The sequence below is a fragment of the Oncorhynchus masou genome, chromosome 15 (assembly GCF_036934945.1).
Source record: "Oncorhynchus masou masou isolate Uvic2021 chromosome 15, UVic_Omas_1.1, whole genome shotgun sequence".
Lineage (NCBI taxonomy): Eukaryota > Metazoa > Chordata > Actinopteri > Salmoniformes > Salmonidae > Oncorhynchus > Oncorhynchus masou.
In genome coordinates, this window is record NC_088226.1 from 37,992,881 (window position 1) to 38,007,894 (window position 15,014).

The following is a 15,014-nucleotide window of genomic DNA, read 5'->3' on the forward strand; positions in this document are numbered from 1 at the left end:
GATCATGATGAGTTGATTGTTGGAGTCGAGTGTATTAGCTCGGGCAAAAGTGTGACACCAATCAGGCCCCCGAGGACTGGAGTTGCCCAGTCACGCACAAGGGAGTCCAGATTTCAGTTATATTAGCTGAAACATTTTGAATAATGCCCCCACTAAGCCACGCCTCCAATACATTTTTCATTGTGCCTTGTCTTTTCAAGTGAATTGTAGAGTTAACAACCATGGCTGTATTTGTTAGTGACAGAGACATGATTGCACGGTCCTTCCACTATGACTCATTCATTTTCAGTCTTGAGGCCTTAACTAAGTTAATTCCTAGATGAATATTGGCATTTATAATTCAAATATTTTTGTCATTTAAAATCGTTATTCTGAGGACAAGCTTTAACCCAATACAATGGTCTGAAACTCAAGTTTTACAGGCCATATCAGGCCTGCAAGTAGGTTGCACAGTTCTGGTAACATTACCAAAATTCCAATATAACACTTTTGAAAAAATCCTGGTTTGACGATTTCCAGGAATCTTCCAACTGGGATTCCGGGAAAACCTTGGAAATTTACCAGAGTTTTGCAACCACACCTGCAAGTCACATTATCCTGGCTTGCAAAGTGATGTGTTATTCCTATTGAAATAGTTAGGATATTCAACATGCGTTCATAATGACTGTGAGGGTTAGAAACAGTGTGAGGCAACTACCTAAGGCATTTAAACTGGATAACCATTTCAGTAACGGGTGCAAAACATCGAACATCTAACTGATTGGATTAGTTGAACTTTTTATTTTTTATTTATCTTGGTGTAGCATAAGTTCAATCACTCAATGGACATGCAAAAACACAGCTATTTAAAAAAATATAATTTTTATCTACCTGCAGTAGAACATGCTGGATAAAAAGTTAATTTAGCTGATGTGACTTTTCATTTAGTTTTGAGTCCACCACAAACATTTTAAGTAATAATTACTTTTCATTGACTTTTAAGTTCAACTTACTAAAAGCATTTGAGTTAAAAATGCCTTGGGGGGGGCCTCCTGGGTGGTGCAGTGGTCTAGGGCACTGCATCGCAGAGCTAGCTGTGCCACCAGAGACCCTGGGTTTGCGCCCAGGGTTCGCGCCCAGGCTCTCTCGCAGCCATCCGCGACCGGGAGGTCTGTGGGGCGATGCACAATTGGCCTAGCGTCGTCCAGGTTAGGGAGGGCTTGGCCGGTAGGGATATCCTTGTCTCATCGCGCACCAGCAACTCCTGTGGCGGGCTGGGCGCAGTGCACGGTGTTTCCGCCGACACACTGGTGTGGCTGGCTTCTGGGTTGGATGCTCGCTGTGTTAAGAAGCAGTGCAGCTTGGTTGGGTTGTGTTTCGGGGGATGCATGGCTTTCGACCTTCGTCTCTTCCGAGCCCATACGGGAGTTGTAGCGATGAGACAAGATAGTAATAACTAACAATTGGATACCATGAAATTGGGGAGAAAAGGGGTAAAAAAATAAAAAATGTCTTGGGGTTTACAATGTATAGTGAACTACTTTTGACCAAAACGTGGTATATGGAATTGGGTGCCATTTGAGACACTGCCGATATGTTTGATATGTTTATGTTGATTCATCACCTACTCCATATCATCATGACCAAGCCCTCCTCCCATCTTGTAATGTTCCAGTTAGAACCAACATGATCTCACAAATGTAAGTCAATTTCAAACATTAGTTCAACTCCTGAAAAAATCTAATTGTAGATCATATGACCACACCACTGCACAACGCACCCAAAATAAGTCACAGGCCCAAAAGCGCAATAGATTCACGAGCACTGCTTCCCTTTGCTTAGTTTGTACATGCAGGTGGACTGAAGAAGTACTGGAATATAGCGTCTGTCTGTTGTGTCTGTTGGTCTATCTGTGTTGATGTGCCTTCACCTCATACAGACGAGATGGAACACACAAAAAAATAACTCTATAACCAGGCTTTTATCCAACCATTTCATGCAAATGATTTACCTGACCCATGAAAAAAATCACGACCTGGCTGATGGAAACAGGAAATGCTGGTACAATTTTATAAATTGGGAACAATGTTTGTTCGACATGATGGGATCTTTTTGTGTCTGTAAAATTAATGATGCAAGAAATTTTGGTGGAAACACCTTTAAGCGCAAATATTGATATAATAACCATCATATCGAAGTAAACTTGGAGTCACGCAATGATATGTTGTGTGGTCCTCCCACTACGACTCGGGAAGGACTGCAGTTTATCAGGCTACAGATGAAATACGTTTTGATGACCTTCACAGGGTGGTGAATGTGCAAGGTGATGAGCTTGGATGCTCCTGTCCAATAAATATCGAGGCTCTTATTTTGGTGACCGATGATCGATACTTGGCTGCCGTTTGACAAATAAAAATCATGTCGCTCTTATCTATAATAATCTCATAATGTAGGTAGCCTACCCGCACTGGATCTGCAAACTGTTAGCTAGAGCACATCTCCCAAGACCAGACTGGACATATTTGCTATATAACGCAAACATTTGTGACAAATCCATCAATAGAGTTAAAAATGCGATGGAAACCCAATTAACTTCTATTTTTATTCGGTACATGAGAATTTAACCTCAAAAGTCATTTTTATGTGCACTATGTCATCGCACACAGCCTTTTATCTGCAATAGATCTGTTTTATTTCATGCATATTTTAGAATATTTGCGTGAAAACCTGTCGCAAATTGGATGGAAACCTAGTGTATGCCATGTTTTCTTTTTTGCACAGAAATACAGACTTGGCTTATTGGCAATCCATGCGCTTACATGTTAACAGCACTATCCAATCAGGATGATCCAGTTAACAGCACTATCCAATCAGGAATCAGGATGCGCTAACAGTTAACATCACTTTCCATTCAAGAATATCCAATAAGGATTTAACAGAGCTATCCAATCTTGGATGCTCATACAATAAACAGTTGACGTTGCGGCAGCGTCCAAATTGAATCGAATGACTTCTAGCTACAAATCAAGGAACCAACAGTGATTCTCACTCAAAAACAGTTGGCAACACTGCTACTGCATGCAGACAGGGCAAGGAAGGGGACGTTCTGTTTCAGAACACAAGCGGTGTTATTGCTACACATTTAATGGAATTACTGGAGTGACGAAAGATTCTGGAACTTATAAGCATCAGTTATCCACTCTAATATAAAACACACAGCAAACTGGGCACTAACATGTCGTCATGCATCCAACAATACTTAGCATCGCTGAATCCCAACTGATACAAGGCAATTCCCCATCTCAAAGAGAATAGCTGTCCTTCTCAAAATGCAAAGTCTTGTACATTTAAAAAGCTGTAATAAAGACTCCTTTACTTTGCAATAGCAGTTTCTTTTGGGGAAATGTATGGTCTAGGAAATGACATGTCTGTGACATGCATACGCCTAGATGCAATCTACATCTGATCTGAAAGGCAATATAATTACAAAGCTCTCAGTAAACTCAGCCTGTAGAGTGGCCCGTCGCTAAGGCAACAGCTCTGATATAAGATGCATAAGAGGGAAAGAAGGTTAGGTAAGGCAAACTAATGGTTAGGTAACAGGCTGGCTTTTACTGGTTTTACTCTGGAATTGTGTGTTGCATATAGCACAGTAGAAGCTACAATTAGTTGAACTATAGTTAAATGTAGTTAAACACAATGCTCTATGTCGCTTTTGTTTCCATCTTGGTTGTGGATAAGGGTAGGAGGGTCTGCCGTGAAAACATTGACGGTGCAGTACAGAACAGTACATGACAGAACATCCGTGGCCTTGGTATTTCGAAGAGAACTGCCAGGTTACATCCAGCGATCTGTTAATGTAGTAACCCTGTAGTTGGCTCGTTAAACAGTTACTTAAACAGTTAGTTAGAAGGAGAAGATTGGAACATGCAGATCCAGTCCACACCCAGTGGGACAGATCCATCCCATTCTCAGATTTAGTCAGACCAGGTGTGGAAGTCTCATGAGGCCCAGAGGTCCACACACAGACCAAAAGCCGTAGTGTTATAGTAATAACATACAGAAGAACCCTTCACTCAACCACTGTATCCACCCCTCCTCAGGGATGGAAATTAAGCTAGAGTGAGGTTAGTACTTTTCAGACTGGACTAGTAGAAAATGTGCCAAAATAGCCTGCCAGCGAGTAAAATCTGCATGGTCACAGAGCGAGAGAGGAAAGGATCCAGGGCTATATCTCTAGCAGTCTGCACTGTGGAACCGCATTCTCTCTGAGGAGGACCTAGTGACAGTCCAGTAAAAGTGGAACCCACTTCCTCTCTCTCTCTCTCTCTCTCTCTCTCTCTCTCCCTCTCATCCATATTTCACTTTTAGTCACTTCCTGTCTACTCCACTCTTTATCTCTATCTTCTCTCCCTGTCAAGGAAGGTTCCTTGGTCACCATAGAGACAGTCTCAAAGTCACTCACTTGCCTTGGGATCAGCCACAGATGGCAGGTAAAGGATGGTGCTGTTGGTGGACATGGTTGCTGCGGGGACTGTGCCGGGGTTCCGGATACTGGCATAGGCGGTCACGGTGGGGGCGGGGCTCAGTTTGGTGCGGATGTTGCTATTGGCTGAACTGTTATACTGACTGATCCGGGAACAATCCAGGTTGCGCCCCTCCAATAAATAGGTGAGCATCTGTCCTTTGCCTTTAACGCTGACCTTACCGCGGCACAAAGTCATAGTGACCCCTGATGATGCAGTGCACATCGTCTGTCACCTGGGGGTGATGTAGGACACATGACAAACAACAACTGAATGATCACCTGTGTGTGTGTGTGTGTTTGCGTGTGTTTGTGTTTGTGTTTGTGTGTGTGTGTGTGTGTGTGTGTGTGTGTGTGTGTGTGTGTGTGTGTGTGTGTGTGTGTGTGTGTGTGTGTGTGTGTGTGTGTGTGTGTGTGTGTGTGTGTGTGTGTGTGTGTGTGTGTGTGTGTGTATTCGGCTGTGTCCGTGCGCGATGCGTGACGACGTTCACGTGTGTGAGTGTTTGGGGTAGTGAACCTGTATCTTGCTCGGTATTCCGGTGGTGTCCATTCTGCTGGCCACGTTAACTGTGTTCCCCCAGATATCATCCTGAGGCCCTCCGATCACTCCTGCTACCACTGGACCCACGTTAACACCTCCACCAACCACACATGCCAGCACAGATACACTACATGACCAAAAGTATGTGGACACCTGCATGTCGAACATCTCCTTCCAAAATCATGGGTATTAATATGGAGTTGGTCCCCCCTTTCCTGCTTTAACAAACTCCACTCTTCTGGGAAGGCTTTGGAACATTGCTGTGGGGACTTGCTTCCATTCAGCCACAAGAGCATGTGAGGTCGGGCACTGATGTTTGACGATTAGGCCTGGCTCGCAGTCATGGTTCCAATTCAACCCAGGAGAGATGTTAGATGGGGTTGAGGTCAGGGCTCTGTGCAAGCCAGTCAAGTTCTTTCACACTGATCTCGACAAACCATTTAAGTATGGACCTCGCTTTGTGCACAGTGGCATTGTCATGCTGAAACAGGAAAGGGCCTTCCTCAAACTGTGGCCACAAAGTTGGAATCGCAGTATCGTCTAGAATGTCATTGTAAGCTGTATCGTTAAGATTTCCCTTCACTGGAACTACGGGCCCTAGCTTGAACCATGAAAAACAGCCACAGACAATTAATCTTTCTCCACCCAACTTTACAGTTTCCACTTTGCATTGGGGCAGGTAGCGTTTCCCTGGCATCTGCCAATCACAGATTTGTCCTTCGGACTGCCAAATGGTGAAGCGTGATTCATCATTCCAGAGAACGCGCTTCCACTGCTCCAGAGTACAATGGCGGTGAGCTTTACACCACTCCAGCCGACGCTTGGCATTGCGATCTGTGAATCTCCCGACAAACAGTTATTGTGCTGATGTTGCTTCCATAGGCAGTTTGGAAGTCGGTAGTAAGTGTTGCAACCGAGGACAGCAGATTTCAGTTTTCCTGTCACTGGCCACTAGGAGCGCCGCCTCTGGGTGAGCATTTTCTTGTTTGCTTATGGCCCTATACAGCTCGTTGAGTGCGGTCTTAGTTCCAGCATCGGTTTGTGGTTGTAAATAGAGAGCTATGAAAAATATATATGATACACTCTTGGTAGATAGTGTGGTCTACAGCTTCTCATGAGGTATTCTAACTCAGGTGAGCAGAATCTCGAGACTTCCTTAATATTAGAGATTACACACCAGTTATTGTTAACAAAGAGAAACACTCCCCCTCTTCTAAGTTTCCCTAATGCAGCCGTTCTGTCCTGCCGATATAGAGAAAAAACAGCTTATATTTACCATGTTCTTGTTCAGCCACGACTCTGAGAAACATAGGACATTACAGTTCTTCAGATCACGTTGATAGGATAGTCTCGAACAGAGCTCATCCATTTTATTCTCCAGTGAATAGAGCGGAGGGTAAAGGCAATTTCTCACCTCTATCCAACACTCTGGCCTCTATAGTGGCATCTCCTCCTTCTTCGATTGTCTGGGATTTGGCTTGTTCCGCAATAATCAATGTCTTTCATCTCCGACTCATTGAGTTAGTGATAGATGTTCTGATGTCCAGAAGTTATTTTTGGTCACAGGAAATTATGGAGGAAATATTATGTACAAAAAAAGTTCAGATCAGTGCCAAAAAATACACAAAATAGCACAATTGGACAGGAGCCCGTAAAACGGCCTGCCATTCCCTCTGGCTCCATTATATTATCAGAACTGTGTGGTCCTGTGTGTGTGTCAGTGTGAGTGCATGTATGGCGTGCGTGTGTTTTCACTCACCAACTCTCAAGACAAAGCCATTGTACGACTGGTAGTTGATGGCATCCAGTACATTACACATCTCAATAGCCAAATCTGCCACTGTGCATAAGTGTGAGGAGGTGGACTTCTTAGCCTTGGAATCACAGGACAAAAAGAGAGAAATAAGTCAAAAATGAGTTATCACATAAGTTATTTAATGCAGCTTACGCAGCCAAAACCATAAGGATTTAAAAGTCACGCTGGCTCGCGGACTGTAAAGCTTGCATATACTTGTACGTTTGAAAATGGCTGTTTTGTTTGACCACCTTAGAGGGTTTAACGTAAAGCCAGACGTTTGTTTTATAAAAGGCAGATATGCTGACACCACAGTAGCGGTTAATCCTCTCGCTCATTGGTTCTCTCGCCGTCTTCACTTTCTCTCTCTCTCTGCTCTCATGGAGAATTTTGAGAGTGGAAACGTGACAGCACGCAAATTAAACAGTATCTGAGGACCCTTAGACTTGGGATTCATTAAAGTGGTCTATATTGAGGTAACAAGACATTTTTAGACATGCACATACAGTGAGGTCCATAATTAATGGCACTCTTGATAATGATGTGCAAAAAAGACTGTGTATAAAATAAATAATACTGAGCTATTTTGTATGCCAAAAAATTATCTGAAGATTATATTATTTTATACTAACACAATTGAAGGAAAAAGGAAACCGCACACTGCTCTTGATAGTATCACTGATATTTAATAAGCTAACGTATCGGCCTCGCGGCCTTCGTCAGAGCTTTTGTGATTAAAAAACATTTGCACCCTTACGTAGACATAGCCCCACCCACACCCGTTCCACACATCGAAGGGGGTTGGAGGCAAAGGAAAAAACAAACAAGTGCTACCAAATATAACAATATACATTTCATAAATATTACAAAAGTGTATAAATAAGACGTATGAAACACGTCTGTAAAACCACCATGAGAACATAGCAAGTTTCCATTAGTCATTGGGTACATCGTACGAAAAACAGAGTCATCTTAAATAGGCACATTTTTAAAGTTAAACAACATAATGTACACAGGCATTTCATCATTAAGTCCCTTAGGGAATAGGCCTCCCGGGTGGCGCAGTGGTTAAGGGCGCTGTACTGCAGCGCCAGCTGTGCCACCAGAGACTCTGGGTTCGCCGACGTAGCAGAGCCCACATGGACATGTAATAATGTAAATAACATGGGTGGTGGAACACGTAATAATGTCATTTATTTGGAACCGTTTCCCTGTGTGTGGGTGGCAGAAATATTCACACTTCATCATATTGTTGCACTGTGTGAACATCCTTTGCATTTATATCTACCATTTGGTAGAGGGAGTAAAAGTGCCTGGCTGATTTTCTTTTGTGGCTGGCAGTTGGCATGAACCAATTTATCATGTAAATTGCGACCTAAAAAAAATATGCCAGTGTTTCTTGACCGAAAAGTGGGAGGTGTGGGAGGTGTGGGAGGTGTGGTCAAGAAACACTGGCAGATTTTATCATCCCCAGCTTTGATGGCTGAATTTAAAAATCCACCACTTATTGTGTATAGGAGAGGTCGCAATTTACGCCAACTGTCAGCCACAAAAGAAAATCAGCCAGGCCCTTTTACGCAATCTACCAAAACCGATACGTTAGCTTATTAAATATCAGTGATACTATCAAGAGCAGTGTGCCGTTATCTTTTTCCTTCATCTTGTTCAATTGTTGCCATGCACCTGCATATAAGATTGCGCAGATGTGCGAGTGCCTTTTGTAATACTAACACAATTGCTCAGAGAAAGAGATTTTGTTTAACAAGTAATAAAATAATTCTCAAAAAGATTAAGAGAGTTAGACCTGAAAGGTCTCTGGTTTGAATCCCTGAACCAACAAGGTGGATTAAAAAACTGCTGTTCTGCCCTTGAGCAAGGCAGTTTACCCCGAACAACAACTGCTCCCCAGGTGCTGATGGCATGGATGTCGATTAAGTCAGTCCCCCGCCTCTCTGATTCAGAGAGTTTGAGTTAAATGAGGAGGACACATTTTGGTTGAATGAATTCAACTTATTAGTTATACCCCTTTCCCTAGTCAGTTGCACAACTGAATGCATTCAACTGAAATGTGTCTTTTGCATTTAATGCAAGTCTTCTGAGAAGTGGGTGGGGGGGCACTCGGGGAGAAGTTTTTGGGGGTTAACTGCCTTTCTCAAGGGCAGAACGGCAGATCTTTCCACCTTGCTGTCTCAGTGATTCAAACCAGCGACTTTTTGGTTACTGGCCCAACACTCTTAATCACTAGGCTACCTGCTAGGCTATCAAGGTTGACAATATTTATGGACCCCACTGTATGTAAACACGCACGCACGCACACACACTCACATGCTTGTGCAAGCACACACACGTTATGCCATACTGTAGATTAGTGCACCTTGGAGCCAGTGGTAGGTACTAGGCCTACTGCAGCCATGTATGTGCTGCCGATGGTTTTGATCTTCTCAATGTCTCTGTAGCACTCTTTATCCATCAGCTAGAGACAGACAGACAGACAGACAGACAGACAGACAGACAGACAGACAGACAGACAGAGAGAGAGAGAAAACGAGATATACCGCACCAGTCAAAAGGTTGGTCACACCGACTCATTCAAGGGTTTTTCGTTATTGTTACTATTTTCTACTTTATAGAATAATAGTGAAGACATCAAAACTCGGAAATAACACGGAATCGGGTAGTAACCAAAAAAGTGTTAAACTAATCCAAATATATTTTATATTTGAGACTCTTCACAGTTTCCACCATTTCCCTTGATGACAGCGTTTCACACTCTTGGCATTCTCTCAACCAGCTTCATGAGGTAATCACCTGGAACACATTTCCATTAACAGGTGTGCCCTGTTAAAATTACATTTGTGTAAATTCTGAGACAATCAGCTGTGTTGTGACAAGGTATACAGAATATGGATATATTTGGTAAAATACCAAGTCCATATTATGGCAAGAACAGCTCAAGTAAGCAAAGAGAAATGACAGTCCATCATTACTTTAAGACATGAAGGTCAGTCATTCTGGAAAATTTCAAGAACTTTGAAAGAATCTTCAAATGAAGTTGCAAAAACCATCAAGCGCTATGATGAAACTGGCTCTCAAGAGGACCTCCACAAAAAAGGAGGACCATAGTTACCTCTGCTGCAGAGGATAAATTAATTGGAGTTACCAGCCTCTCTATTTGCATCCCAAATAAATGCTTCAGAGAGTTCAAGTAACAGACATCTCAACATCACTGTTCAGAGGAGGCTGCTTGAATCAGGCTTTCATGGTCGAATTGCTGCAAATACTACTAAAGTACACCAATAATAAGAAGACTTGTTCGGGTCAAGAAACACGAGCAATGTATATTAGACCGGTGGAAATCTGTCCTTTGGTCTGATTGAGATTTTTGGTTCCAACCGCCGTGTCTTTGTGAGACGCAGAGTAGGTGAACGGATGATCTCCGCATGTGTGGTTGCCACCGCGAAGTATAGAAGAGGAGGTGTGATGGTGTGGGTGTGTTTTGCTGGTGATACTGTCTATGAATTATTTAGACTTCAAGGCACACTTAACCAGCATGGCCACCACGGCGTTCTGCAGCGATACACCATCCCATTTGGTTTGTGCTTAGCGGGACTATCATTTGATTTTCAACAGGACAATGACCAAACACCTCCAGGCTGTGTAAGGGCTATTTAACTAAGAAGGAGAGTGATGGAGTGCTGTATCAGATGATCTGGCCTCCACAATCAACTGACCTTAACCAAATCTAAATGGTTTGGGTTGAATTGGACCGCAGAGTGAAGGAAAAGCAGCCAACAAGTGCTCAGCATATGTAGGAACTCCTTCAAGACTGTTGGAAAAGCATTCCAGGTGAAGCTGGTTGAGAGAATGCCAAGAGTGTGCAATGCTGTCTTCAAGGCAAGGGGTGGCTACTTAGAAGAAAATATATTTTGATTTGATTAACACCTTTTTGGAAATTACATGATTCCATATGTGCTGTTCCATAGTTTTGATGGCTTCACTATTACTATTATATAGCAAACAGTAAAAATAAAGAAAAACCCTTGAATGAGTTGGACTGCAAAGTGAAGGAAAAGCAGCCAAAGTACCTACTCTGATCTCTTACCAGCTAACACTGTCAGTACACATGGAACAGTAGAAAGTGAACTTAGAGGAGGTGTTAGGCCACTGGTTGCATCCCATTTGGCACCATATTCCCAACATAATGTATTACTTTTGACCAGCACCCATAGGACTTTGGTCAAAAGTAATGAACTATAAAGTAAATAGGATGCCATAGACTTGGTCAAACGTACACTATACAGGGAAAAGGCTGCAATTTGTGCAGTGGTCAACAATAGTGCACAAGAAAATAGGGTGCCATTTGGGACACACACACTGTCTCACCTCATCGAAGTCTGCAATGATCTCGTTGAGAAGCCTGAGACACTCCACTCCCATGTTGTTGCCGTCCAGCTCGATTGTAGAAGTCGTTGAAGTTAGCAATGGAAGCAAACACCACTCCTACCTGACTATATGACTGATAGTACAGGTCCTGAAACAAATTCAGGCAGGGAACCTAAAATGAAAGGAATATTACACAGGTATTAACAGGTATTAACAAGTCCTGGGACAGTTGTGCCCTCAAAGCTCATCACCAAGCTAAGGATCCTGGGACTTAAACACCTCCCTCTAAAACTGGATCCTGAACTTCCTGACAGACCGCCCCCAGGTGGTAAGGGTACGTAAAACATCTGCCACGCTGATCCTCAACACAGGGCCCCTAAGAGGTGAGTGCTCGGTCCCTTCCTGTACTCCCTGTTCACCCATGACTGCATGGCCAAGCACGACTCCAACACCATCATTAAGTTTGCCGACGACACAACAGTGGTAGGTCTGATCACCGACAACGATGAGACAGCCTTTAAGGAGGTCAGACACCTGGCAGTGTGGTGTCAGGATAACAACCTCTCCCTCAATATGATCAAGACAAAGGAGATGATTGTGTACTACAGAAAAAGGAGGACAGAGCACGCCTCCATGCTCATCGACGAGGCTGTAGTGGAGCAGGTTGAGAGCTTCAAGTTCCTTGGTGTCCACATCACCAACAAACTGTCATGGTCCAAACACACAAAGACAGTCGTGAAGAGGGCACGACAAAGCCTATTCCCCCTCAGGAGAATGAAAAGATTTGACATTGGTCCTCAGATCCTCAAAAAGTTCTACAGCTGCACCCCGAGAAAATCCTAACTGGTTGCATCACCACCTGGTATGGCAACTGCTCGGCCTCTGACCGCAAGGCACTACAGAGTGTGGTGCATACGTCCCTGTACGTCACTGGGGCCAAACTTCCTGCCATCCAGGACCTCTATACCAGGCTGTGTCAGAGGAAGGCCCCAAAAATTGCCAAGAACTACAGCCACCCTAGTCATAGGCTCTTCTCTTTTGCTTCTGCACGGCAATCGGTACCGGAGCGTCAAGTCTTGGTCCAAATCGCTCCTTAACAACTTTTCTACCCCCAGGCCATAAGACTCCTGAATAGCTAATCAAATGACTACCTGGACTATTTGCATTGTCCCCACCCCCCATTTTCACACTGCTGCTACTCTCTGTTTATTATCCATGCATAGTCACTTTACCTCAACCTACAGTGCATGTACATATTACCTCAATTACCTCGACTAACCGGTGCCCCCGCACATCGACTCTGTACCAGTACCCCCTGTATATACTCTCGCTACTGTTATTTTATTGTTGCGCCTTAATTATTTGTCATTTTTCATTTTTTATTTAATACTTCAGTTTATTTTAGGAAATACTTTAATACTTTTTTCTTAAAACTGCATTGTTGGTTAAGGGCTTGTAAGTAATCATTTCACTGTAAGGTCTACACATGTTCTATTTGGCACATGTGACAAATACAATTTGATTTGATTTGTTACAAAGGGTTGAGGAGGAAGTTCTGGATTTTACAACTTCATGTTAGATGGTTCATCACCCTGAAAGAACAGTTATTACAGATTTAACGGTACCTATCCTAGATCAGTGGAGAGAGGGTTCAGTTATTACATAGCGTTAACGGTACTGGCCCTAGAACAGAGGCAGAGAGGTAGACAGGGAGCTAGGAGTTAAATAGGGCTAATACACAGGTCCTGGGACAGTTACAGAGGGTTAACAGTACATGTTCTAGAATAGAGGTAGACCATGAACTAGTTGTTAGATAGGGCTAATACACAGGTCTAGGAACAGTTGATACAGGGTAGTTTCCTTGAGCAGAGAGGCAGTGAGAGTATGTAAGTTAGATACGACTAATACTGGTCCTGGGACAGTTGTTTAAGGCTACCAGTACATATTCTAGGACATTGGACTGATGTGGCTTTCTTGTGCATTTCCCTGCACTGTGTACCTTATATTTGCAACAATGTATCATGTACAGCACCCTGCCACATTAGTACAGTGCATTGATGGACATAGGGTTACATGGGATCGAGAAATGTAACCATTCTACAACATTCCAGGGTCTTAGGGTCACCACTGTTTCCGGAAAGACACTTCCTGGTTCCACTGTATACAAAACAATCCTGTTCTTGTAACAGGAATACACATTTCCTGGTTGGGAAGTCGCCAGGATGTTTGATTTCATACTTTCCTGTTCCTGAGAAGGGGGGTGCAGACATCAGTAAGACGGATATTGATCAATCAATGGACACAGCAACAGAGAACAACCAAACATCAACCACAACTGCAACCAAACCGCAACCACTGTACACGCTTAGAGGTCAAAGAAGCAATTCTTAACACCCTGTTCAAAACATGACCACGTCATGATGCGGTCAGATCACAATACAACCCAAACATGACCTCAAAAGAACCCAACAACAATAGCTACTCTAGTGCACCGCTACCCAAACATGAGATGACCCAGTCCTGCTGGTGGACCCAGTGGGGCACAGGGGAGACAGGGGACGGGGTGAGACTCACCATGTTGCGGGGGTTGGACATGAGGAAGTGCTGGGCTACTTGTGAAGGTAGGAGATTGAACAGGATCCTCTTGTTGTTCAGCTTGACTTTCTCCATGTCGCCCTTCTCCTCCTCCGCCTGCACAAAATACACAGAGTGAAAACTAAGATAGCCCCACATCTCTATCGCTCTGATGCTATGTATTAGTTTGCATACCAAATAGCACCCTATTTCCTAAATAGTGCACTACATTTGACCAGAATAGTGCACTACATTTGACCCCTAACTGACCAGGACCCCCTATATGGTTCTGGAAATAAAATATTGCACCACATAGGGAATAGGGTGCCATTTGGAACTGCGAGCTGCCTTCATCAGGGTTTCTGCTAAGAATAAACCAATAAATAACCAATACATCTGGATACAGACAGAATAACAGAGTTTGTTACAGATTTCCATAAATGGGGCTTTGTTTTCACTTGGAGCTCTGAGAGGACTTTTTAATTACTGTATTTCAGCTGTAATAAATTTTCCTCATCACTAGAGGGGGGTAATGACTCACACACAATAAGATAGAGTAAAAAGAAATGGAGGAACAAAGAAAAATCAAAGTGTAATATATTATAAAAATAAAGTGAACTGGATGGAATATGGGAAAAAAATGCACCATCATTTTTTAATCTTCAACATAGAAATTATACTAAAAAGAATTGACTGAAACAAATCACAGAGTCACCCACAATTCACCAAACAATATTTTGAAAGAGGTAGCAAAATACTTTAAGCATATATTTTTGTTTTAGTCTCCTCCATCTCCACTAACCAAAGATAATGGTATGGATTTTCTTTCTATTAATAATGTAAAATGAACAGCTGTACTGAAAGATTCATGTGAGTTTGGGAAAACTCCAGGGATGGATTGCATACCAGTTGAGGTATAGCAAACACTTTTTGATGTACTTAGAGGACCTTTATTATCATGTTTTAACCAGTCCTATAAATCCTCTTAAGGATCCGCCCCTTTTTTTCAATTTTCGTCTAAAATGACATACCCAAATCTAACTGCCTCCAGCTCAGGACCTGAAGCACGAAAATGCATATTGTTAAATGTTAAATTAATGTAGGAGAATATAACACATTTGATCTGGATAAAGATCATACAAAGAAAAGGTGTTTTTTTGGGGGGGGGGTTGTACCATCATCAATGAGATGCAACAGAAATGACAAAATGTATTATG